This window comes from Nilaparvata lugens, chromosome 14 (genome assembly GCF_014356525.2).
Source record: "Nilaparvata lugens isolate BPH chromosome 14, ASM1435652v1, whole genome shotgun sequence".
NCBI lineage: Eukaryota > Metazoa > Arthropoda > Insecta > Hemiptera > Delphacidae > Nilaparvata > Nilaparvata lugens.
In genome coordinates, this window is record NC_052517.1 from 19,744,400 (window position 1) to 19,770,864 (window position 26,465).

The 26,465-nt window shown below is 35.4% G+C and overlaps 2 long non-coding RNA genes across 3 annotated transcripts; both read left to right on the top strand.

The window, feature by feature from the left end:
- The first annotated feature begins 1,433 nt into the window (after positions 1 to 1,433).
- LOC120354229 lies at positions 1,434 to 16,321 on the top strand. Of its 2 annotated transcripts, none has more exons than XR_005572915.1 (5): positions 1,434 to 1,887; positions 5,749 to 5,832; positions 6,922 to 7,042; positions 8,379 to 8,505; positions 14,455 to 16,321. It is a non-coding gene; the product is annotated as an uncharacterized LOC120354229 (long non-coding RNA). The 2 variants fall into 2 exon arrangements; XR_005572916.1 differs by lacking the exon at positions 1,434 to 1,887 and adding an exon at positions 2,976 to 3,229.
- Positions 16,322 to 22,230: 5,909 nt separating this feature from the next.
- On the top strand, positions 22,231 to 24,748 carry LOC120354232. Its single transcript, XR_005572923.1, has 2 exons — positions 22,231 to 23,979; positions 24,107 to 24,748. It is a non-coding gene; the product is annotated as an uncharacterized LOC120354232 (long non-coding RNA).
- Positions 24,749 to 26,465: the final 1,717 nt, after the last annotated feature.

A 26,465-nucleotide genomic window follows, 5' to 3' on the forward strand; every position in this document is an offset into this window, starting at 1 on the left:
CCTTTCTGCAGGCTGAGTAAGAAGAAGGATTGTTTCCCAATACTAGCCCTGAGGATTTACAACGCCTTACCTGACAGTGTGAAGAACTTGGACGACAGGAGCTTCAGAATAAAAATCAAAAACTGGTTAATAGAGTCTCCTTTCTATTCAGTGGAGGAATACTTCGAGGCCACCAGAAACATCAGCTAACGTCGAGAGATAATTAATGTAATGCATACAGGCAAGGTCATCTTGAAAAGTTCAAATATTACTATTCTTAAATGTTTTTTATATGTTTGACTAAGTTTATAAACGTAAATAAGTGTTTATTACGGACATAGTTTTATGTCAACTCTACGACAAGGACCAAGTCAGGTCCATTTTCTGACACAGTCAATCCAGTTATCTGGTCATGACTAAGGAGAGAAGTATGAAGTATGAAGTAAGTATTTAGTGGCCTTCACCGTGTTAGGCCTTTCTATGCCAAACAGTGGCGTATCCAAGGGGGGGGGGTGGATATGGGGATATCCCCCCCACGCGAAATGGAACCTGAATTTTTTGTGGCTGGATTAGCCACAAAAATTAGCATCTAATACCATATTTTTGTTATATTGTACTATGTAATCGGTTTTATCATCTTGGCTTTTACGTTCCGCTTAAATTCATAAGTACGGTTCCAGTCCTTGGCTAGAGCCCCCAGCCTACAGGTTTCAGACCATTCTAATAAATGCTCAAATAAATTTCGCATCCCTAAGCAATTATTCTTTCTTGTTTTTGCCATTGCACCCTAAAATTATAGAATATGACTGGCTTATTACCTTTTCTAAAATCTATTCTTTATTCAAAAGTACTTACATTGATACTGTACTAGGCCTAACTAATTTATTGAATTGGGTAGTAATTTGTCTATGAATATGGTTTTTCTAATAAATATCTAAATTTGATCGAGATTCAAAGCTTATTTTGAATTAATTTAGCTTAGGAATCATTTTATCTTAGATTTTCATGAAATAGTACATTGTGCCTCATCGTAATAAAAATTGAAATGTTATACCCCATTCATTATGGCTGCCGTAATGATATAGTCGGTTTTTGGTAGCATTTTTCATTTCAATCAAATTAGCAACAAATTTATTTTACCTACATCTCTTAAAACGGTTTTAAAAAGTCAGTAATTCCCATTTCAAATTTCTAAAACGTATTTGGAACTCAAATTGCGTTTATTTCAAGCGTTCATGTATTGAATAATATTTTGACATTTTCGGGATTTTAATCAAATAAATATCAGGCCATCTTGAAATATTCTAGAACCTTCGGTTCCTTTGTCTAGTCGGCAAGAATTCAATCAAAATAGCAACAACTTTAGTTTTTCGATCCCTTGAAATGCCATTAAAAAAATAATACAGTAATTCCCATTTCAAATTTCTAAAACGTATTTGGAACTCAAATTGCGTTTATTTCAAGCTTTCATGTATTGAATAATTTTTGACATTTTCGGGATTTTAATCAAATATATATCAGGACATCTTGAAAGATTCTTCAACCTTCCGCACGTTTGTGCAGTCGTCAAGAATTTGGGTGAAAGCCGGCCGGCCATTGGCTGAGAAGCCCAGTTCCCTTTGTTTGGAGCGCTGTGATTGGCTCACTGATTGGGGATGTAGAGACAAGATCGTGCAGGGTGCAGTCAGAGACGTGATAGCTTCGTGGTAGCTGGTCATCACATCGTGTCCTACTTATTTTCATTGATTAATATATTAAAATTACAGTTTATTATCAGCGCGTGTGTGAATTATGAGGCTATTTCAATGTTATTATTAGTGGTGTAATTGATTTTCCGGCTGTGTGATAGTTTTGTGTAAAATTTTTATGTGAAGTGTCAAGTGATGAGAACCCAAGGCCGTAACAGAGGTAGGATCTTGTTTTTCATCAATCATAACTCACACTCATCCAATTGTTCGTGCTATTATCTCTGAAAAATAATTTTATTATCATTGATATTGATTGTAGATAGAATGTTTAGGTCATTTCTCATCATTCACTCATCCTATTTTAAATAACCTAGTCATTAGGCTATTGTACGATTTAAAAATGATTCGAGTTGTACAGAGAAGGGCGGCTGTTTTAGTTTATTTGCACTAGATCTCTCTATTAATTAACTAAAAATACATTGAATAATGGTCAATTATTTGAGTTTTTTTAACTCTCAATTTGAAATCTTATTGAGCTAGCTGCAAATAAATGGATCAGTTCAGGACAATTTCTCTTCGAAATATCTGAAATCGTACTCTATGCTTAATTATAATATTAATTTTAGCAGATATAAGAATTTAGTTGTGTTTTACATGGATATAGCTTTGAATTTCGGAAGTTTTATTGCGATTTTTGGGTTTTTGTGAGTTGAGGTTTTTCATGTTCTATTTTTGCTGTCAGAATTTCTTCAGCATAACATATGTATTTTAGATCCAACCAATTCTGACAGCTTGTTTTGAATCTCATTTTAGTGTCGACGCCGTAACTTAGAAATGCGAAATTTTGAATTTGAAGGTTCAGTGCCACAGCCATACTGATAATAGTATCTCCTGTTAATGCTCGTCGAAGTTAGTTAATATTTCCGAAATAATATCGATAAACTGGAATTTCGTATGTATTTATCTATTTTATTAATTATTTAATCTAAAATATTTAATTTCTGTGTCATAAATTCCAAATAGAATCTAAGGAATATCAGTTGAATAAATGTAGATCAATTTAGTTCCGTCATGTTGGCAATGTAGATCTGTCTTGGGTAGCTAGTCAAAACAACAACTGTAGGATTTTATAGTGAATATTTTAAAGTTTCCTCAATAATTATTGTAATTCTAAAGTATATTTATTCAAAATAACAATTTTTCTACATAATTTTATATTTTCCAATTGCGTAAATGTGCTTTTAGTGCTACATTTATCTGACTACAAACGTAAGTGCTCTTGACTCCAGCAGACCTTTCTGCTCTGTCTGTCTTGTCTTGTCAAAACAACAAAAGCCGGATTTTATAGTGTTAATTTTTCAAAGTTTCCTTGATAATAATGAATTATTGTAATTCTAAAGTATATCTGTTCGAAATAACAGTCTTTCAACATAATTTTATAGTTTCTAATTACGTGAATGTGCTACATTTATCTGAATCCACAAACGTAAGTGCTCTTGACTCTTGACAATGGTCTGATTTGCTCAAACGTTGACTGAATTATCGTTCTATCTGCATTTTAGGTAAAGTACATTATAAAATTTACTTTTTATTATTGATATTCATCACATTTCATATAGCTTTTGACTTTTATTTCCTTATTCCATCCATGCATTTACAAACGTTCAATAGCCGGTTAGCGGATAGGTGATCGTATTCAACAGGTTATCCACTTGATTCTTGTTTAGTTTTGATTCAAACCTAATAACTTACCTCTTGAATAATCAAATATTAATTGAAGTTATTGTATTTTAAAAAGTTCAATTTAATTCTATGAATTTTTCATATGTTTTGATGTTTACATGATTTTGTGGATTTAAGTGAAAATTTCAATATTTTTTGCAATTATGAAGGAATAGTTTTGTTTAGATTTGTATTTGGAAATTGATCAATCTGATAAATTCAAAATTGTAGTAGATAAATTTTTTGGACTCAAAATTGTGTACGAATAATATTATCATTTAAGTTACGTAAGTAGCATAACCTTTAGACTGTGTATTCTAAATTAAGGTTTGAAACAGTTTTGGGCAAATGCCTGTTGTTTTTACCTGAATTGTATTTGCATATGAATAAATAAATAAATAAATTCTAGCCAAAGTTTTTTATGTTGTAGGAATAGCTTATCGGTTAATCTAACCTATGAAATTTCACGGCTTATGTCTTCATGTTGGAGCTCGTACATTGTAATAATACTTTGGAAGTGTTGCGTTACTAATTCCATTCTCAGTTTAAATTACTAGACCTATGAAATTTTATTTCGATTCACGGATAATTTATTCATAATTTGTGGTGTAAATATGTTTTAAATTTGTAATTAATTTCCGTGCTATTTTGTGATCCTATTTGAAGTTATGCGTTACAGTACAGTTCTGCGTCCCTCAGTTCTAATTTCTAATAAATTGAGTCTACCACTGATTTCTTATTTTGATTTTATGGATGATGTATTCATAGTTTGTGGATAATAGCCTTGTGAGTTCAATATTTATTTACTCTCCGTTGTTAATTTTATTCAAGTCTTACAAATAGGAATCGTTCGATCTCAATGTGAAATGTAATGATTATTGATTAATGATCACCTAACCTAATTTTTCTGATAATTTAACTGTTCTAATTTCATACCACATTGGGCGGTCAGTAAAAATATTTTTATATAAAAACCTTTTCCTTGTGTTTGTGTTATATTCCCATTAGAACTGAAGAAAAAAATATTCCCAATGAAGCGAACGCGGAAACTGATAGCCTACTAATATAAGGAAATCTTGCTCGAGTAATTTTATGGTAATGTTGTATTCTTCAAATTTTAAAGTTTATATGAAAGGTTGCATTTCAAACTGTAATAGCCAAGGCTATATACTTTTAATAATAGCTCAAGTTTCTTGATCGATCAAGAAACCATGGAATAACCACCATCTTCAATTCTGCCAGAATGAGTTTGTATTCACTCATTCAAGTGTTATAAGGCTTGTATCTTTCACTGATGTGCTGTCAAATTAGTTTGGTTTGGAATGTACTTGTAACTGTGTTTCGTTTATTTATGACTAGCTGGTAACCCGTGCACCGCAAGGGTCTCATTAAAAATTTGACTAACCGAAAACTAGACACACTAAAATCTTGAAGAATTCAAAATATACCTAATAGTTATTCAATGTGCGGTGATAATTAAGTTTTGACTTCAATTTGGTGTTTTAATTTTATTAAATTCAAAATTTCTAGCCCAAAATTATATTTTTTGGCAAAAAAAGAATTTGAACTTGCAAGCATAACCTATTTTATTGGATATGTTATTCATAATAACGTTTGAACGTTTTACAGTAGAAACATAACATATTTTTGGCACATTTTATTATTTTATCAAAATTTAGGAATGGAATAGATTTGGGCCAAGCCTTTTGTTCCTTCCTAATCATATTTTTATGATTTGTGATTCTGTCCACGAATAAATAAATAATAAAAATTCGGGAATAGAATAGTTTTGAGCCAAGCCTGTTGTTCGATCCCGATCATATTTATATGATTTGTAATAATTGTATCTATAAATAATAAATAAATAACCATCCTTTATAAATTAAGAATCTAAGTGCCGGTTGCACAAATCCGGTTAAATTTTAACCGTCATTAATTCCACGAGAATCAATCAGAGAAGCCGACTTTCCAAAAACACCTTCTCGTAAAATTGATCACGATTAATCAGCTTTTGTGCAATCGAGTCTATATTTGCCAAATTTCAAGTTAATCAGTTGAGTAGTTGAGACGTGATGATGCGTCATTCGTGAATTTCCCATTCCCCCCTACATGTATAAGTCGATTCTTTTCTTTATTGTTTAGTTCGATAAGGATAATCAACCTGCGTACAAGCCTTGGAATGATGTAGGTATCATCCTCAGCCAAGAACGTCATATAAAATATTTGAAATTTTAAAAATGTGAACCGTATTTATACAACTTGAAAATTGTTTCTTCATGATTTATTGCTGGCTTCGTAATTTCAAATGCGATTGGGAATTTAGCGAGATTTCAATGTGTGTTTTTGTGTTATGCTGTAGGTGTGGCAGCAACGCATCGATTGGAGCTTGGCTACTGATTCACTCCTGTCATGGACCACAGCTTTCTAGTATGGCATTTGACAGGTGAGGCTTATAACTTATCTCACTATCTTATTTCCACTATTGATTCTGTGTTATGTATTGTCTGGAATTGATTAAAATTAAAGTAATTGTAAGCAAATGCTTGAGAGGCTAGGCCTTGCAGCTCAACACAATGCGGTCATATGTAGATAAATGTGCTATTTAGTTTCAATGCAAAATAATGAAACAATGATGAGAGATATCATAATATAATACCACACCTTCCCTGTGCAGCTATTAATAAAATTTTATATTCTATTTAATTGAAGAATAATCGAAAAATAATTACTCATGTTGTGATGTGTCATCGTTTTTTATGTTATTTTTGTTGTGTTAGTACAAGCATAGATAAACAATAGCGTAAGTAGATATCCCATGGTATACGGCGTTCATGTCGCAACTGTTACTGTTATCTCAAGCCGATTATTATCGATTACTGTCGGTTTTTACTGTTTTGTTGGGGTGATAGTCTATGAACGGCCCAATATGAGAGACTACCAGCGTCACACAGCTTCACGGGAAAGAACTGCGTGGACTATCGGCTTGAGATAACAGTAAAAGTTGCGACATGAACGCCGTATACCATGGGATATCTACTTATGCTATTGTTTCTCTATGGTACAAGTAAGTGTGACGGGCGCTCAGTGCTGTCGTTGGACGGGTGACCGCTTTTTGGTCAGCTCCACCAACTTTCAAATTATCTTTAAAGATTACTTGTCACTGTCTTGTTTTGATTTATAAGATCTATTATGTCTTCCAATTATCATAACTTCTATCACTCGCGAACAGCAGAAAATTGAAGGCTGAGTGCCGGTTGCACAAAAGCTGGTTAAATTTTAACCGTGATTAATTCCAGGAGAACTAATCAGAGAAGCTGTCTTTTCAAAAACGCCTTCTCTGATTGGTTCTCGTGAAGTTAACCACGGTTAACTTTAACCGGCTTTTGTGCAAGCGGCACTTGGTGGAATTATAGTTTATTGTAACATATTTATTGGGTTTGATAATTCTCCTTGATTAAATACGGGTTTAAAATGGAATGTCTAGTAGGATGGGAAATTTTCAGAGATGGAAATGTTATCATTTTATTTATAGGTGTGAACCAACAAATTGGTGGAGGAGAGGAAGAGGAGATACTTGAGACGAGTTGTGCAATGTATTGGTGAAGCCTAGCAGCTTGGCACCTTGGTCTGATGGAGCACACCCTTCATCGCAGGTCAGTCTTTTCAAAACCAATTCAACTATTGCCTAATTTACTCTTACTCTTAAACTCAACTGACACTTACGCGACTCCGGTGGAGACGTCGCGGAGACTAGAATCGACTGGTCTGTGTGTCACCATTTGGAAACACATGCTCTCCACTAGAGTCCAGTCTCTTCTCCACCTGAGTCGCCTAAGTGTGAGTTGAGCCTTACTGCCACGGCCACCTAAGTTGATATTTGACCGCACCAACACTCTCCAGGTAGTTCACTCCTCAGCATCTTTCTCTGTCGCTCCATGTCAGTGTTAAACTGTTGCCACCATCTCTGTTGTGGTCTCCCGCGGGGTCTTCTTCCTGGAGGGTTGGGTGCTAAACTGGTAAATTGCTTAATTTACCTGTATACTTGACGACCAATATTCTCTTATAATGACTGCTTTAGCTGAATCTCTAGTGTGCTGATTCCCTGCAAAATGTCGGCATTTGTATAAAGAGTGTTACAGCATTCAAGTATGGCTGTTACACGTTAATCTTATAACATGTTTTGATTGGAGTTTTATTCAGTTTTGTTGGGTCTTTTAGACTTTGTATCAAAATTGATACAAACAACTCACTTCCGTATCAAATCCCTCACCAAACTTGATACAAACAACACAATTTCATATCAATTTTGTTACAAACTCGTCTTCCGTATCCATTCACGAATGACATGAATTTCGTATCCCATACTTGTATAAGCCAAATCTTTCCTTTATTATATTACATAGTGCGGTCCACGTTATAATGACAGTGTTTGATTAGCAATGGTATTGCTATCCTTGTCTATCATTCAACAAAGCGGATAGCGCTATCTCTTTCTCGCTATGCTATGTTGCCGTCTTTTAACAATGTAGAATTGATAATTAATTAACAAAATAGTTCATCTTAATATTATTATGAAATCATTGAAAAAGATAATTTCTTGCTCAATAAATTATTATTTTAAACGAGAATGAACAGTTATCAGATACCGTCTATAGAAGGCATTGGCAAGACAGAGAATCGGCAATGTTTTCTCCTATCTTTCTCCACTGCCATTATAACTGTTCACTATAACTGCCTCACTATAGCTGTTTACCCTGTTATGCAATATTTGCAGTAGCATAAGTCTTCGGGGCTGATTACAGCATTTAATTTGGATTTTCGTTCAATAATAATAATTAGGTACATAATTTAACATCAAGTAATCTTGTTTGTGCTTTGCTAAAAATCAGTCAAACTTTTTTAATAAAATATGTTGTTTTTTTAAATAAATATTGATATTATATTTAATTTTGTTAGCGATTTCTTTAAATAAATGATTGTTGTTTTCAGTGCGGACAGCGTGAGTGAGTCGACAGGCTTCTTCTTCTTCTTCTTCTGCTTCGTTCTCCGTATCTCTTCTGCTACATCATTCTTATAGCTGGAAGCTGACGACGATTTGACGTTGTTTCACAAAACTGTGAGTTAGTTCTAGATTTACCCCAGTTTGCACAAACGTCTGTTAACTTATAATGCCGATTAAATGCAGATTGATGATTTAATTTGATTACAATAAAAATCTACAGACTGCAAAACTTAAATTTAATTAAGTGTGTAGATTTAAGATTCAAGATTTTGTGTAGAAATTGAAATGAACATAACCTATGTATAATACCATAGAGAAACAATAGCGTAAGTAGATATCCCATTGTATAGGGAATTTATGTCGCAACTTTTACTGTTATCTCAAGCCGATTGCTGTCGATTATTGTAAATTTTTACTGTTTTGTTGGGGTTATAGTGTATAGACGGCACAATTTGAGAGACTACCAGCGTCACATAGGAAAGAAGTACGTGAACTATCGGCTTGGGATAACAGTAAAAGTTGCGACATAAACGCCCTATACCATGGGATATCTACTTATGCTATCGTTTCTCTATGATAATACTTGGACAATTTGAAACTAAATTAGAGGAAGTTTTGGGCAGTAGCCTGTTTTTCTCTTTTCCGCTCATTGAATTGTTTGTGCTAACCTCAATAAATAAATGCCACATGTACCAATCAGAGAAGCCTTCTTTAAGGGAAACCCTTCTCGGTTTGGTTCTCGTAGAATTTAATCGTGATTAAAATTTAACAGGCTTATGTGCAACTGGGTCTTAGTGTAGAATTATCTGAATGTCTATAGTGAGGTCAATGTTATAATGGCAGTGTTTAGTATTGCTATCCTTGTCTATCATTCAACAAAGCGGATAGCGCTATCTCTTGCTTTGCTTTGTTGCCAGATCGTTTTTTAACAATGTAGAAATATAATCAACAACATATTTAATTTTAATTTTGAAAATTCACTAATGAAAAATATATTTTCTTGCCTGATCAAATATAATTGATTATTTCAAACGAGAATGAACAGTTAATATTACATCAATAAACCTGTATCAGCTACCGTCTATAGAAGGCGGAGGATCGGCTACGTTGTTCTCCTATCTTTCTCCACTGCCATTATAACGTGGACCTTGGTATAGTAGCTAATATAGTATGACAGTAGTTTTGTTGATAGATTTCTAAATTCTAAACTTTGCACCTATAGTGAGATTTACGTTTTATAAAGTCAGTTGAAATGATAGAACGGCAGAATTGCCGAATCTCTATTGCCAAAACCTTGTGTAGTGGATAGATGTGTGATCCAAAGTTATTCCAGTAGGCCTACATCTGATCTGATATCTTATTCATTAAAGCCTGGTTTTCACTAGTAGAGTTAGTGGTCGAGTTACTGGCATACTGACTCTACTCTACTTACTTGGTCGAGTAACTGTTTTCACTACAATTGAGAATAGCAGGTAAAGTGTGTTGTCTAGTGAACAGAACTAACCTTAAAGCCCGGTTCAGACGCTCAAGTTTGGCTTCAGTCTTTTGCTCAAGCAAAAGTCGGAGCATGTAAGTCGTTGCGTCTGAACGGTAAAACGGATCGGTCGGTCTTCAAGCTTAAGTCGTCCAACTTGAATTGTTTCGGCCGGCAATCTTTCTCCATCAAACCGTCCGTCTTTTGCCTGCCTATCCACCAAAACCTAAATCGCGTAAAAATGGAGATAGAGAAATTGTGATTTCAGATTCAGCGCCCTCAAATTTAATAAAATGCCTCGCGAGTACTTGAAAATAAGCAAGTTTTTTTTATCGATTGTATATATAACGCCATTTTAACCCTTTCTTCTTTCTTGATTCTCATGATACTCTCAAAATTTGTTGTTGATATTATGATTTACTATCACTATATTAAGATGTTGTATATTGTTGATAAGAATACTATCTACAAAATTTCAATCCATGTACAATCACTGTGTCTCCTAGATATGACGTGTAAACAAAGCCATTTAGCGATTAACAGTAATATTTCGTCATTATGTTGTTAAATATAGCATTACTATCAGCTGATAGTTGCAGTGATAGTAGTTTTAATTTTTCTGCTCAAAATTTTCAAGTTATTGCAATATTATTGAAACTTTCGGATTGTTTAGTGTTATTTCCGGCTCTTATCAACCCTTCGAAATTCAAAATTCATCAGTCATATCTCGAATACGTATTCTCTGAGTGTTAATCTTTGGTGAAAACAGAAATTTTAAACTTAACCTCACTTTGGACTATTTATGTGCCAAAATCAAGGAATTGAAGAAGTTTTGGGCAATTGCCTGTTTCTCTTTCCAAATATCGTGTTTGTGACTGTTCTAAATAAATAAATAAACTATATTATTTACACTTTATTAAGGCTGTGCAAAGGCTAAAAATAAACTTTTTACTCGAGATATTTTTCAAAGTTTTTTGATTTGTATTTCATCAAGCTATCGAAATGAAAAAGTTTTCTCAGGAAAACATTTTTTTTCTGATCATTACTTTTTGAGATATGAGCGCCTAAAGTTTAAATTTTTGGGACAGAACATTTCAAATTCGGTAAGAGATGAATCCATGAGATTCAGAGGATAGATTCTTCATGGTACTGTTGATCTAGTAAAACAAAAATTTTCTGAAAATATCAATTTTTAAGATAGTTATTCAATTTACTAAAAATAACCAAAAATAACTTTTAGTTGAGTTATTTTTGGTAAATTGAATAACAAATCGAAAAGCTTTGAAAAATATCACCAGTAGAAATTTCATTTTCAGCCTTTGCACAGCCTTAAACTTGATGGCCTACGACACGACTCTACTCTACCAGCTCGACACTGTTTTCATTAGCATAGTAGTGGTAGAGTAGAGTGAGAAGCGGCGGTGGGGAAGGCAAGTGTAGAGTACTATCCCACTCTACTCTACTAAAAACTAGTACTCTACCATGATCGTTTTCATTGGGAGAGTTCACAAGATAGTTAGTACTTGCCCAGGGAAATCAACCACTAACTCTACTAATGAAAACCAGGCTTAATGGATAAGACAGGTAGAAACTCATATTAAGCCAATATTGATTGTGTAATCCTGTTGTTAATAACATGCTTTCAATTCAATTCTTTCTTTACTCAAGCAAAAGTCGGAGCATGTAAGTCGTTGCGTCTGAACGGTAAAACGGATCGGTCGGTCTTCAAGCTTAAGTCGTCCAACTTGAATTGTTTCGGCCGGCAATCTTTCTCCATCAAACCGTCCGTCTTTTGCCTGCCTATCCACCAAAACCTAAATCGCGTAAAAATGGAGATAGAGAAATTGTGATTTCAGATTCAGCGCCCTCAAATTTAATAAAATGCCTCGCGAGTACTTGAAAATAAGCAAGTTTTTTTTATCGATTGTATATATAACGCCATTTTAACCCTTTCTTCTTTCTTGATTCTCATGATACTCTCAAAATTTGTTGTTGATATTATGATTTACTATCACTATATTAAGATGTTGTATATTGTTGATAAGAATACTATCTACAAAATTTCAATCCATGTACAATCACTGTGTCTCCTAGATATGACGTGTAAACAAAGCCATTTAGCGATTAACAGTAATATTTCGTCATTATGTTGTTAAATATAGCATTACTATCAGCTGATAGTTGCAGTGATAGTAGTTTTAATTTTTCTGCTCAAAATTTTCAAGTTATTGCAATATTATTGAAACTTTCGGATTGTTTAGTGTTATTTCCGGCTCTTATCAACCCTTCGAAATTCAAAATTCATCAGTCATATCTCGAATACGTATTCTCTGAGTGTTAATCTTTGGTGAAAACAGAAATTTTAAACTTAACCTCACTTTGGACTATTTATGTGCCAAAATCAAGGAATTGAAGAAGTTTTGGGCAATTGCCTGTTTCTCTTTCCAAATATCGTGTTTGTGACTGTTCTAAATAAATAAATAAACTATATTATTTACACTTTATTAAGGCTGTGCAAAGGCTAAAAATAAACTTTTTACTCGAGATATTTTTCAAAGTTTTTTGATTTGTATTTCATCAAGCTATCGAAATGAAAAAGTTTTCTCAGGAAAACATTTTTTTTCTGATCATTACTTTTTGAGATATGAGCGCCTAAAGTTTAAATTTTTGGGACAGAACATTTCAAATTCGGTAAGAGATGAATCCATGAGATTCAGAGGATAGATTCTTCATGGTACTGTTGATCTAGTAAAACAAAAATTTTCTGAAAATATCAATTTTTAAGATAGTTATTCAATTTACTAAAAATAACCAAAAATAACTTTTAGTTGAGTTATTTTTGGTAAATTGAATAACAAATCGAAAAGCTTTGAAAAATATCACCAGTAGAAATTTCATTTTCAGCCTTTGCACAGCCTTAAACTTGATGGCCTACGACACGACTCTACTCTACCAGCTCGACACTGTTTTCATTAGCATAGTAGTGGTAGAGTAGAGTGAGAAGCGGCGGTGGGGAAGGCAAGTGTAGAGTACTATCCCACTCTACTCTACTAAAAACTAGTACTCTACCATGATCGTTTTCATTGGGAGAGTTCACAAGATAGTTAGTACTTGCCCAGGGAAATCAACCACTAACTCTACTAATGAAAACCAGGCTTAATGGATAAGACAGGTAGAAACTCATATTAAGCCAATATTGATTGTGTAATCCTGTTGTTAATAACATGCTTTCAATTCAATTCTTTCTTTACTCAAATAAATAAACTATGTGCGCTATCTGCTTTGTCTGCAGATAGACAAGGATAGCAACACCAATGTTAATGAGGTGCTGACTTTATAACGTGGACCGCGCACACTATAGGCCTAGTAGTCAATTATTGTACATAGCTAATGGATTGGTTCATTCAACAGATACAGACAATTAGTTATTGCAATATTTTTGAAAATTTCAAACTTTCCGCCCCGGGCTGTTTACACATACATTGTAGGCTTAAACTGAATCTGATCAGCTGGTGTTTATTATTCCAAATACTTATCAAAGTAATATTGATAGTTTGCAATGTCAGTTTAAACTCAATCTGAACAGCTGGTGTTTTGAATAAATAAATTGTTGACAGCTTGCCCAGAGTGAGTTTAAACTGAATCGAATCAGCTCGTGATAATGCATCACATTGTGTAGGTACCCTTTGTTATAAAGTGTGAGTTTAAACTCATCTGAACAGCTGGTGTTTTGAATAAATAAATTGTGGACAGCTTGCCCAGAGTGAGTTTAAACTGAATCGAATCAGCTCGTGAAATTCATCACATTTTGTAGGTACCCTTTGTAAAGTGTGAGTTTAAACTCAATCTGATCAGCTGGTGTTTTGAATAAATAAATTGTGGACAGCTTGCCCAGAGTGAGTTTAAACTGAATCGAATCAGCTCGTGATAATGCATCACATTGTGTAGGTACCCTTTGTTATAAAGTGTGAGTTTAAACTCAATCTGATCAGCTGGTGTTTTGAATAAATAAATTGTGGACAGCTTGCCCAGAGTGAGTTTAAACTGAATCGAATCAGCTCGTGAAATGCATCACATTTTGTAGGTACCCTTTGTTATAAAGTGTGAGTTTAAACTCAATCTGATCAGCTGGTGTTTTGAATAAATAAATTGTGGACAGCTTGCCCAGAGTGAGTTTAAACTGAATCGAATCAGCTCGTGATAATGCATCACCATATTGTGTAGGTACCCTTGTTATAAAGTGTGAGTTTAAACTCAATCTGAACAGCTGGTGTTTTGAATAAATAAATTGTGGCCAGCTTGCCCAGAGTGAGTTTAAACTGAATCGAATCAGCTCGTGATAATGCATCACATTGTGTAGGTACCCTTTGTTATAAAGTGTGAGTTTAAACTCAATTTGATCAGCTGGTGTTTTGAATAAATAAATTGTGGACAGCTTGCCCAGAGTGAGTTTAAACTGAATCGAATCAGCTCGTGAAATGCATCACATTGTGTAGGTACCCTTTGTTATAAAGTGTGAGTTTAAACTCAATCTGAACAGCTGGTGTTTTGAATAAATAAACTATGTGCGCTATCTGCTTTGTCTGCAGATAGACAAGGATAGCAACACCAATGTTAATGAGGTGCTGACTTTATAACGTGGACCGCGCACACTATAGTAGTCAATTATTGTACATAGCTAATGGATTGGTTCATTCAACAGATACAGACAATTAGTTATTGCAATATTTTTGAAAATTTCAAACTTTCCGCCCCGGGCTGTTTACACATACATTGTAGGCTTAAACTGAATCTGATCAGCTGGTGTTTATTATTCCAAATACTTATCAAAGTAATATTGATAGTTTGCAATGTCAGTTTAAACTCAATCTGAACAGCTGGTGTTTTGAATAAATAAATTGTTGACAGCTTGCCCAGAGTGAGTTTAAACTGAATCGAATCAGCTCGTGATAATGCATCACATATTGTGTAGGTACCCTTTGTTATAAAGTGTGAGTTTAAACTCATCTGAACAGCTGGTGTTTTGAATAAATAAATTGTGGACAGCTTGCCCAGAGTGAGTTTAAACTGAATCGAATCAGCTCGTGAAATGCATCACATTGTGTAGGTACCCTTTGTTATAAAGTGTGAGTTTAAACTCAATCTGATCAGCTGGTGTTTTGAATAAATAAATTGTGGACAGCTTGCCCAGAGTGAGTTTAAACTGAATCGAATCAGCTCGTGATAATGCATCACCATATTGTGTAGGTACCCTTTGTTATAAAGTGTGAGTTTAAACTCAATCTGACAGCTGGTGTTTTGAATAAATAAATTGTGGACAGCTTGCCCAGAGTGAGTTTAAACTGAATCGAATCAGCTCGTGATAATGCATCACCATATTGTGTAGGTACCCTTTGTTATAAAGTGTGAGTTTAAACTCAATCTGATCAGCTGTTGTTTGGAATAAATAAATTGTGGCCAGCTTGCCCAGAGTGAGTTTAAACTGAATCGAATCAGCTCGTGATAATGCATCACATTGTGTATAGGTACCCTGTGTTGTAAAATTTGAGTTTAAACTCAATCTGAACAGCTGGTGTTTTGAATAAATAAATTGTGGACAGCTTGCCCAGAGTGAGTTTAAACAAATTCCGATCAGCTTGTCATCTGAATCCAAGTTGTGTGCCGTTTGTAGACAGGGAGTTTGAACGGATTCGGAACAGCTTATGCTTTGAACGCTAAAAATTTTATCACACATTACGATAGATAATGAAATTATGAGTTCAAATTTTAGCCAACAGCTGCTCAGATTCTGTTTAAACTGTGAAAACAGCCTCGATGATTATGGTTCTGAGGATTCAGAGAGAATAGCATATTTTATTAAAATAATGGTGGCATGAAATATCTGAGAGCTTGATGCTTATATTGAAGGTAAGTTAGGATGGATATCTGCAGCTGAGTGGAGATCAATCACAGGTGAGTTCCGAACCGTCGACTGGTCCACACATAGTTAATCTACAGGAGAACCCATTCAGTTGTGCTTCACCAATGTACAAGTCACTAATGTACTACCAACTTCAAGTGCCGGTTGCACAACAGCCGGTTAAATTTCAATCGTGATTAATACCACGAGAACCCGTATTATCTAAAAGGCCTTCTCTGATTGGTTCTCGTGGAATTAATCACGGTTAAAATTTAACCGGCTGTTGTGCAACCGGTCCTAATTGTTACAAAGGTTATGCATGGAATGAGCTACTCATGTCTTACAATATTATACAAGATAGTCGATTGTTGAAGTGGCTCTGGAATTCCATTCAATCAGTAATGCAACGTCTATAATGTTGTATTTATTCAGGGGGCCACAAGTCGCAAGTTATGAATTGATATTAGTGCCAGTTGCACAAAAGCCGGTTAAATTTCAATCGTGGTTAATTCCAAGAGAACCAATCAGAGAAGCCGCTCTTTTCAAAAAAGCCTTCTCTGATTGGTTCTCAAAAAATTAATCACGGTCAAGAGTTAACCGGCTTTCGTGTAAATGGGACTTTTAAATTTAATCAAATTTTATACATTCATTTATTCAAACAATTGCATTTATAAAATTTTAATTAACAATGGAATTGATGTTATTGGTTCAATCAGATTTACGTAAAACATAGGTCCGTTTGGATAAAAGCCGGTTAAATTTTAATCGTGATTAATTTCTCTGATTAACCGTGATAAAAGACTGCTTCTTTGATTGGTTCTCTTGGAATTGATCCAGGTTAAAATTTAACTGGCTTTTGTGCAACCGGCTCATAAAATGAAAATCTCACTTGATACTAAATGGTTTTGTTAGTTGCCAATTTAGAAATAGAAATTGAGTGCCGTATATGATTTTCGTTCAACCATTTACAAATAATAGAAATACGCTTGAAACTGAATAGTGGCTTGTCAGTCAATAGGTGGGTGGGCTTATGCGTTTGTAGAGGGCGATTGAAAAGTCGTGCAACCCAATTTATTGGGCTGAGTTTAGGAACAGAACAGGGAGCCTAGTTTTCCATTCAATTATTTAAATGCTTCTGATTCTATAAATAAATAGACTGTAAATTGTAAGTGGTTGAATTTATCAATTTGTAACTTGCGACATTTATTGAATTCTGGTCTGTGGTGACATTCTGTGTAAGAGGGTCTCTCTCTCTTTCTCTCTCTTCCTCTTTGATTCTCAAATAGAGTATTGTAACACCGATGAGTTTCAAATAGATTGCAGTGCAGTAAAAGTGTTATTATTTTCATTGAAATATACGCTGGTCATATTTATACAGTAGTAGCATTATTACTGTAAATTCCTATTTCCAGTGTGGTGTTATTTGAAATGAAGAAATAAATTATGGTTTATGTTGTGTTTCATTTATTTAATTTCCATCATTATTAATCTAATTGAAACTCATAGGTGTTCAATGTAGATTTGAGAATGTGGTATTGATGATGAGATAACAATGGATATTTGTATGATTACTGACACATAATATTCATATAATTGTAACATTATGTTCAAGTAATCATTGATCATACTTCAGTTCACTAACTTTTTTAATTCAAATTACATCAGTTACTGTTCACTTTCTGAATCTACTATATACTCTATATCTATATGAACCATCCAATAGAATGTACAAATTGAAACGAAACCAACATTTAGTAGTGAGAAATATAATTTTGTATGCTATTATAGAATTATCATTCTTCCAAAAGAAAATTGAGAAAATAATTGTACTTTTTAACAATAACGTAGTTATATAGTTTTAATTGGTCTTATACCCAGTCCTAAGATCCTATATCTATTCCCAAAACATTTAACCATTCAACTGACCTCCCACTGTCTCAATCTGATCACTGAATTCTTAACCTTCCCCTCCTCAATCTTAAGATCGACAACTAGAGTTTTATGCTATTATAGAATTATCATTCTTCCAAAAGAAAATTGAGAAAATAATTGTACTTTTTAACAATAACGTAGTTATATAGTTTTAATTGGTCTTATACCCAGTCCTAAGATCCTATATCTATTCCCAAAACATTTAACCATTCAACTGACCTCCCACTGTCTCAATCTGATCACTGAATTCTTAACCTTCCCCTCCTCAATCTTAAGATCGACAACTAGAGTTTCTACCTTCAAACTTCCCCTCCTCAATCTTAAGATCGACAACTAGAGTTTCTACCTTCAACCTCCCCCTCCTCAAGCTTAAGATTGACAACTAGAGTTTCTACCTTCAACCTCCCCCTCCTCAAGCTTAAGATTGACAACTAGAGTTTCTACCTTCAACCTCCCCCTCCTCAAGCTTAAGATTGACTACTAGAGTTTCTACCTTCAACCTCCCCCTCCTCAAGCTTAAGATTGACAACTAGAGTTTCTACCTTCAACCTCCCCCTCCTCAAGCTTAAGATTGTCAACTAGAGTTTCTACCTTCAACCTCCCCCTCCTCAAGCTTAAGATGACAACTAGAGTTTTACCTTCAACCTCCCCCTCCTGAAGCTTAAGCTTGACAACTAGAGTTTTACCTTCAACCTCCCCCCCTCAAGCTTAAGATTGTCAACTAGAGTTTCTACTTCAACCTCCCCCTCATCAATCTTAAGATTGACAACTAGAGTTCTACCTTCAACCTCCCCTCCTCAAGCTTAATTGACAACTAGAGTTTCTACCTTCAACCTCCCCTCCTCAAGCTTAATTGACAACTAGAGTTTCTACTTCAACCTCCCCCTCATCAATCTTAAGATTGACAACTAGAGTTCTACCTTCAACCTCCCCCTCATCAATCTTAAGATTGACAACTAGAGTTCTACCTTCAACCTCCCCCTCATCAATCTTAAGATTGACAACTAGAGTTTCTACTTCAACCTCCCCCTCTCAAGCTTAAGATTGTCAACTAGAGTTTCTACTTCAACCTCCCCCTCTCAAGCTTAAGATTGACTACTAGAGTTTCTACCTTCAACCTCCCCCTCATCAATCTTAAGATTGACAACTAGAGTTTCTACTTCAACCTCCCCCTCATCAATCTTAAGATTGACAACTAGAGTTTCTACTTCAACCTCCCCCTCATCAATCTTAAGATTGACAACTAGAGTTTCTACCTTCAACCTCCCCTCCTCAAGCTTAATTGACAACTAGAGTTTCTACCTTCAACCTCCCCCTCATCAATCTTAAGATTGACAACTAGAGTTTTACCTTCAACCTCCCCCTCCTGAAGCTTAAGCTTGACACTAGAGTTTCTACCTTCAACCTCCCCCCCTCAAGCTTAAGCTGACAACTAGAGTTTTACCTTCAACCTCCCCTCCTCAAGCTTAAGCTGACAACTAGAGTTTCTACCTCAACCTCCCCCTCCTCAAGCTTAAGATTGTCAACTAGAGTTTCTACCTTCACCTCCCCCTCCTCAAGCTAAGCTTGACAACTAGAGTTTCTACCTCAACCTCCCCCTCCTCAAGCTAAGCTTGACAACTAGAGTTTCTACCTTCAACCTCCCCCCCTCAAGCTTAAGCTGACAACTAGAGTTTCTACCTTCAACCTCCCCCCCTCAAGCTTAAGCTTGACAACTAGACTTTCTACCTTCAACCTCCCCCCCTCAAGCTTAAGATGACAACTAGAGTTTTACCTTCAACCTCCCCTCCTCAAGCTTAGCTTGACAACTAGAGTTTTACCTTCAACCTCCCCCTCCTGAAGCTTAAGCTTGACACTAGAGTTTCTACCTTCAACTCCCCCTCCTCAAGCTTAAGATTGACAACTAGAGTTTTACCTTCAACCTCCCCCTCCTGAAGCTTAAGCTTGACACTAGAGTTTCTACCTTCAACCTCCCCCTCATCAATCTTAAGATTGACAACTAGAGTTCTACCTTCAACCTCCCCCCCTCAAGCTTAAGCTTGACAACTAGAGTTTTACCTTCAACCTCCCCTCCTCAAGCTTAATTGACAACTAGAGTTCTACCTTCAACCTCCCCCTCTCAAGCTTAAGATTGACTACTAGAGTTTCTACCTTCAACCTCCCCTCCTCAAGCTTAAGATTGACAACTAGAGTTTTACCTTCAACCTCCCCTCCTCAAGCTTAATTGACAACTAGAGTTTTACCTTCAACCTCCCCTCCTCAAGCTTAAGATGACAACTAGAGTTTCTACTTCAACCTCCCCCTCCTGAAGCTTAAGCTTGACAACTAGAGTTTCTACCTCAACCTCCCCCTCCTCAAGCTAAGCTTGACAACTAGAGTTTCTACCTCAACCTCCCCCTCCTGAAGCTTAAGCTTGACAACTAGAGTTTCTACCTCAACCTCCCCCTCCTGAAGCTTAAGCTTGACACTAGAGTTTCTACCTTCAACCTCCCCCCCTCAAGCTTAAGATTGACAACTAGAGTTTCTACTTCAACCTCCCCCTCCTGAAGCTTAAGCTTGACAACTAGAGTTTCTACCTTCAACCTCCCCCTCCTGAAGCTTAAGCTTGACAACTAGAGTTTTACCTTCAACCTCCCCTCCTCAAGCTTAATTGACAACTAGAGTTTTACCTTCAACCTCCCCCTCCTGAAGCTTAAGCTTGACAACTAGAGTTTTACCTTCAACCTCCCCTCCTCAAGCTTAGCTTGACAACTAGAGTTCTACCTTCAACCTCCCCTCCTCAAGCTTAAGATGACAACTAGAGTTTTACCTTCAACCTCCCCCTCCTCAAGCTTAAGCTTGACAACTAGAGTTTCTACCTTCAACCTCCCCCTCCTCAAGCTTAAGATTGTCAACTAGAGTTTCTACCTTCAACCTCCCCCTCCTCAAGCTTAAGATTGACAACTAGAGTTTCTACCTTCAACTCCCCCTCCTCAAGCTTAAGATTGACAACTAGAGTTTCTACCTTCAACCTCCCCCTCCTCAAGCTTAAGATTAACAACTAGAGTTAAGATTGAAAGAATTCCAGTATGTATATATTTATTTATAAGAACACATGAATATAGATATTGAAGAATAAATGTATACATTGTAAATTTGAAGAACAATAAAGTTTGAACAAATCAACCACCTTGTTAATATATTTAATTTTTCTATACATATTCCAAATTCCATATATATATATTCAATATTCCAAATATATATTCAATATTCCAAATATATATTCAATATATATTCCATATATATTCAATATTCCAAATATATATTCAATATTCCAAATTCCATATATATATTCAATATATATTCCATATATATTCAATATATATTCCATATATATTCAATATATATTCCATATATATTCAATATTCCAAATATATATTCAATATATATTCCAAATATATATTCAATATTCCAAATTCCATATAAATTCCAATTTTTTTTTTTTTTTTTTTTTATTTCCTCCTCTTCATTTAGATTCAGGTTTACAGTGAAACGTTCACTGTCGAAAAGTCCCCAAGAAAAAAACGGGCACTAATCTTTCCGTCCAAGTACTGGCACCTGGCTCCATGTGTTCCTGGCCCCCCCCAATGTAGTGAGTGGTCCCACCCACGCCAAAGGGCGCATTGAGCCTGACTGGACCACAAAGAGCCAGGTGACAGTTTTCCCTCCCCAGAAGGGAGAGGGTCAAATCCCCCCAATGGGGGCTTTCCCTCCCCCGCATGGGAAAGGGAAAGTTCCCCAAAGGGGGGGGAAGAGTGGTTCCCCTTCTGAAGGGGTAACTCCCAAAGGAGTGAGAAGATTGATGAAAGAGGTAAGTGCATGTCTAGACCATCATGAGGGGGGGACACACAAGCAATCTACACTAAAAGAGTGTTGCCACACTTAATTGTTGTTGCATCTGTCAGAATATTGAATACTAATTATCGTTGATATTAATTACCTACACTTAATTATTGCCAAAAAAGTGCAAAGAAGAAAATAAGGGAATGAAGGACAAAATTAACATCAAGATAAGGAGAGAAATGATTACTAAAGTAGATTCAGTCAAATGAATGATGGGTGGGTGGAGGGGTTGTGCATGGAATGGATTGTAGTGATGGCAATTGTGAATAGAAAGGGATTGCTAAAGTGATGATAGCTAAAGAGGATTGGAAGATATTGCAGTATGAAACGTTGTGGGGGGTGGGTGACAATAAGATGAGCTATCATGATAGTGGAGGATGAGCAAGCTGAAGTAATAGGATATAGTTGGGGAATAGCAGACATGTTTACTGGGTATTGTGGATGGAGACACAAAAAATACCAGGATATGGATGGTGGGTTAGGAATGATAGTAGTGAATTGTGGACAAAAAATACCAGGATTTGGATGAAGGGGTAGGAATGATAGAAGTAAATTGTCGGAGGAGACAAAAAATACCAGGATATGGTTGGTGGGTTAGGAATGATAGTAGTGAATTGTGGATAGAGACAAAAAATACCAGGATAGACAAAAAATACCAGGATTTGGATGAAGGGGTAGGAATGATAGAAGTAAATTGTCGGAGGAGACAAAAAATACCAGGATATGGTTGGTGGGTTAGGAATGATAGTAGTGAATTGTGGATAGAGACAAAAAATACCAGGATATGGATGGTGGGTTAGGAATGATAGTAGTGAATTGTGGATAGACAAAAAATACTAGGATTTGGATGAAGGGGTAGGAATGATAGAAGTAAATTGTGGGAGGAGACAAAAAATACCAGGATGAAGGGGTAGGAATAATAGAAGTAAATTGTGGGAGGAGACAAAAAATACCAGGATGAAGGGGTAGGAATAATAGAAGTAAATTGTGGGAGGAGACAAAAAATACCAGGATGAAGGGGTAGGAATAATAGAAGTAAATTGTGGGAGGAGACAAAAAATACCAGGATAGGATACAGGGATAGGAATGATAGCGAGGAATTGTGGAAGGAGACAATAAATACCTGGATATGGATCCAGAGTTAGGAATGAAAGCAGAGGATTGTGGAAGAAGATGAAAAATATCAGGATAAGGATGCAGAAATGAGAATGATAGTAGGAGTAAGGAAAAGGTGGTAAGAATGCAATGGAACGAGAATGCCAGTTAGACAAAAATTAAGGAGTGAGAAGGAGTGAAAGTAGATTTGTATTTAGAGGAAGTGGAGAGTGAGTGTAGTGGAGGAAGGATGAGTTGAGGTGAAATACTACTTGAGAGATGGAGACAGAAGAACTAAGTAGGTAAGGAATTTACACTGGAGAGGATGAGGGAAAGGCAAAGCAGAAAATGAATATGAGGTAAAGGAAGGGACATTTTACAATACACTTTACAAAAATATACAGAAAATATGAGTTTTTAGAAGTTGGCTAAAAATATTTTGAAAGATGCAACAACACAAGACACAAGAAAGAAAAATACAGGAAAAAGAAGATGAAGACGATTTCCACCTGAAAAAAAGCATAACAGTGTGGCAACACCCAACAAAATATCTAACAATTCAATGAAACTAACATTATATTAGAAGAAAAGGGAATTGTAATAAAGAGAAAGTACTAATTCTGAGTATTTAATGGACTGGGGGTCCATTAACAAATCTAGCAAAGAATTATGAAAAGGGTCAATCCTAGAACAGAAAGAACTGAAAATAAAAAATGGAAGGGACATTTCCTAAAAGCTCAAGAAAACAAAAAATAACCATGTATTGACATATACTTCGATATTGAATTTGAACTGAAGGTTCGCCTCCAAAGCAAATAAATAAAACCTGAAACTAAAAAATGGAAGGGATATTTCCTAAAAAGTACAAGAAAACAAAAAATAACCATGTATCGACATATACTTTGATATTGAATTTGAACGGAAGGTTCGCCTCCAAAGCAAATAAATAAAACCTGAAACTAAAAAATGGAAGGGATATTTCCTAAAAAGTACAAGAAAACAAAAAATAACCATGTATCGACATATACTTCGATATTGAATTTGAACTGAAGGTTCGCCTCCAAAGCAAATAAATAAAACCTGAAACTAAAAAATGGAAGGGACATTTCCTAAAAAGTACAAGAAAACAAAAAATAACCATGTATCGACATATACTTCGATATTGAATTTGAACTGAAGGTTCGCCTCCAAAGCAAATAAATAAAACCTGAAACTAAAAAATGGAAGGGACATTTCCTAAAAAGTACAAGAAAACAAAAAATAACCATGTATCGACATATACTTCGATATTGAATTTGAACTGAAGGTTCTCCTCCAAAGCAAATAAATAAAACCTGAAACTAAAAAATAGAAGGGACATTTCCTAAAAAGTACAGGAAAACAAAAAATAACCATGTATCGACATATACTTCGATATTGAATTTGAACTGAAGGTTCGCCTCCAAAGCAAATAAATAAAACCTGAAACTAAACAGTGAGAAAATAAAATTTAAATTTCAAAAACAAAGCTAATAGAAAGAATAACTGAAGAGAAACTACTAAAAAGGGGTTGATGGTCTAGGCATGCATCACCAATTTCATACAAGTCGCCCACAACCGAATTGAACAGTTCAACAATACAAATTTAATTACATTTAATTACAAAAGTCAGACTTTAGAATTGAACGTATTTACAAATTGAATGTATTTAAAAGAAAAATTGATTCAAAAGAAGGAGCTTCACAAGTTACATCGAAAGATGCCACTTGTAAATAATTATAAACTTGTATGAAAATTTAAAATACTGTAAAGACAAATGATTGAAATGATGAAAACTGAAATAAATTGAAAAGTATGAGAAGAGAGAATTTGATTGAACTGTTGAAATCGGTTGAGAGCTGACTTTTACCTTTTTTGAAGTTCTGCGATGTCCTCTCCCCTCCTCCTCATACTGCCTGCCTGCATCGATGCCTGAAAAGCCCCCCCACCCCAAAATAGAACACACCCAATGCTCATTTATTTCAGAACAAGAAAAAGCTAAAAAAAACATGACAACATGCAAAAGCTGAAAAACATAACACAACAACAAAACATTTCAATGTCCTTGGTGTGAGTGAAACCAGATTAGAGTCCTTTCATTCTCACACTTGACTTTTTCACTTGAAATCAATCATTGCACTAAATTAGAGTCTTATCATTTTGCACTTGTCACTTTGTAATCTGCTTCTTCTTGATATCCTCCATTTGTCTTCTTCTGTGGAGCTGGCCATCATTCCCCTCTCTTCTGTATCCTATAAAAATGCAAAATAATTATTCCAAAATCAATTGCACAGTAAGACTTGGCAACATTTAATAAATGTGTGTAGTACCAGCAGCAAAGCCAAGTGTCATTGACCTTTAGAGTCAAGCCACATGAAGCGTTTTTTCAGACGAGTCGGCAGGGCAGGATGCTCTTCGATTGGATGATTATCAGCTAATTTTCAAACTCCAATCCAATCAGCCAATCGGCGAGCTTCTTGTCCGACTCGTCTGAAAAAACGCTTCATGTGGTTTGGCCCTATAGTGAGGTCCACGTTATAATGGCAGTGTTTAAAGATATGAGAATTGTGATGACGATTCTCTGCATTAATTAATTATATTTCTACACTGTCAAAAACATGATTGGCATCGTTGTGGACTTAGAAAAGGATAGTACCACCGGCTTTGTCGAATGATAGACAAGGATAGCAATTCCAAAGTTGAACAAATACTGTCATTATAACCACAAGTACCTCAGTCCAAGCCAACAGCACTATAGGACGACCTATTAATGTTGTGCAAACGCTGAAAAAACTTTATACTGGTATCAAAATGAAAAAGTTCTCTCTGGAAAACATTTTTTTTCGATCATAACTCTTTTTGAGATATGAGCGCCCAAAGTTTGATTTTTTGGGACAGAACATTTGAAATTCGGTAAGAGATAAATCCATGAGATTTAGAGGATAATTTCTTCATGGTATTGTGTTGACGCATCATCACGTCTCAACTACTGGACTAACTTCAAATTTTGCCTATAGAATCTTAATTAATCGAGGATGGTTATGTTATAGGCCTATTTTCAATTTTTCAACATTTCATTAGGTCAAGTTTTAAAATAGATCCTTGCGGGCGGAGCACGGGTTACGTGCTAGTATTACATCCACATGATCAGCACAATCTGACAAAACAAATATACATAAATTGATAGCATGGTGATATCACAAACTGCAAGGACAGTAAAGGGCCGGTTGCACAAAAGCCGGTTGAATTCTAACTGTGATCAATTCCAAAACAACCAATCAGAGAAGCCGTCTTTTCAAAAACGCCTTCTCTGATTGGTTCTCGTGGAATTAATCACGGTTAAAATTTAACCGGCAATTAGAGTTGAAAATACATTATCGAGCGCCCGTCTCATAATATCACAATGCATCTAATAGCATTAGGCTAGGCACACACCAGTTAGTCAAGACAAGACATGATCAGACACGTTCAGTCACAATACTTCACATAGCTGCTTATGACGCAACTCACACTGATTATTCATTGCAATTAGACATGTCTTCATAAGCAACTATGTGAAGTATTGTGACTGAGCGTGCCTGATCATGTCTTGTCTTGTCTTGACTAACTGGTGTGCGCCTACGCCTAGCATAACAATATCACAAACAGTGTGTTTCTGGCTTCAAGACTTCACAAATCAATAATAATAATCAATTTACAATACATACTCTGAATAAAACAAGTTAGAGACTTGAGCAACCAACCAAATTGCGTCACATGGTGATTTTCAACCAG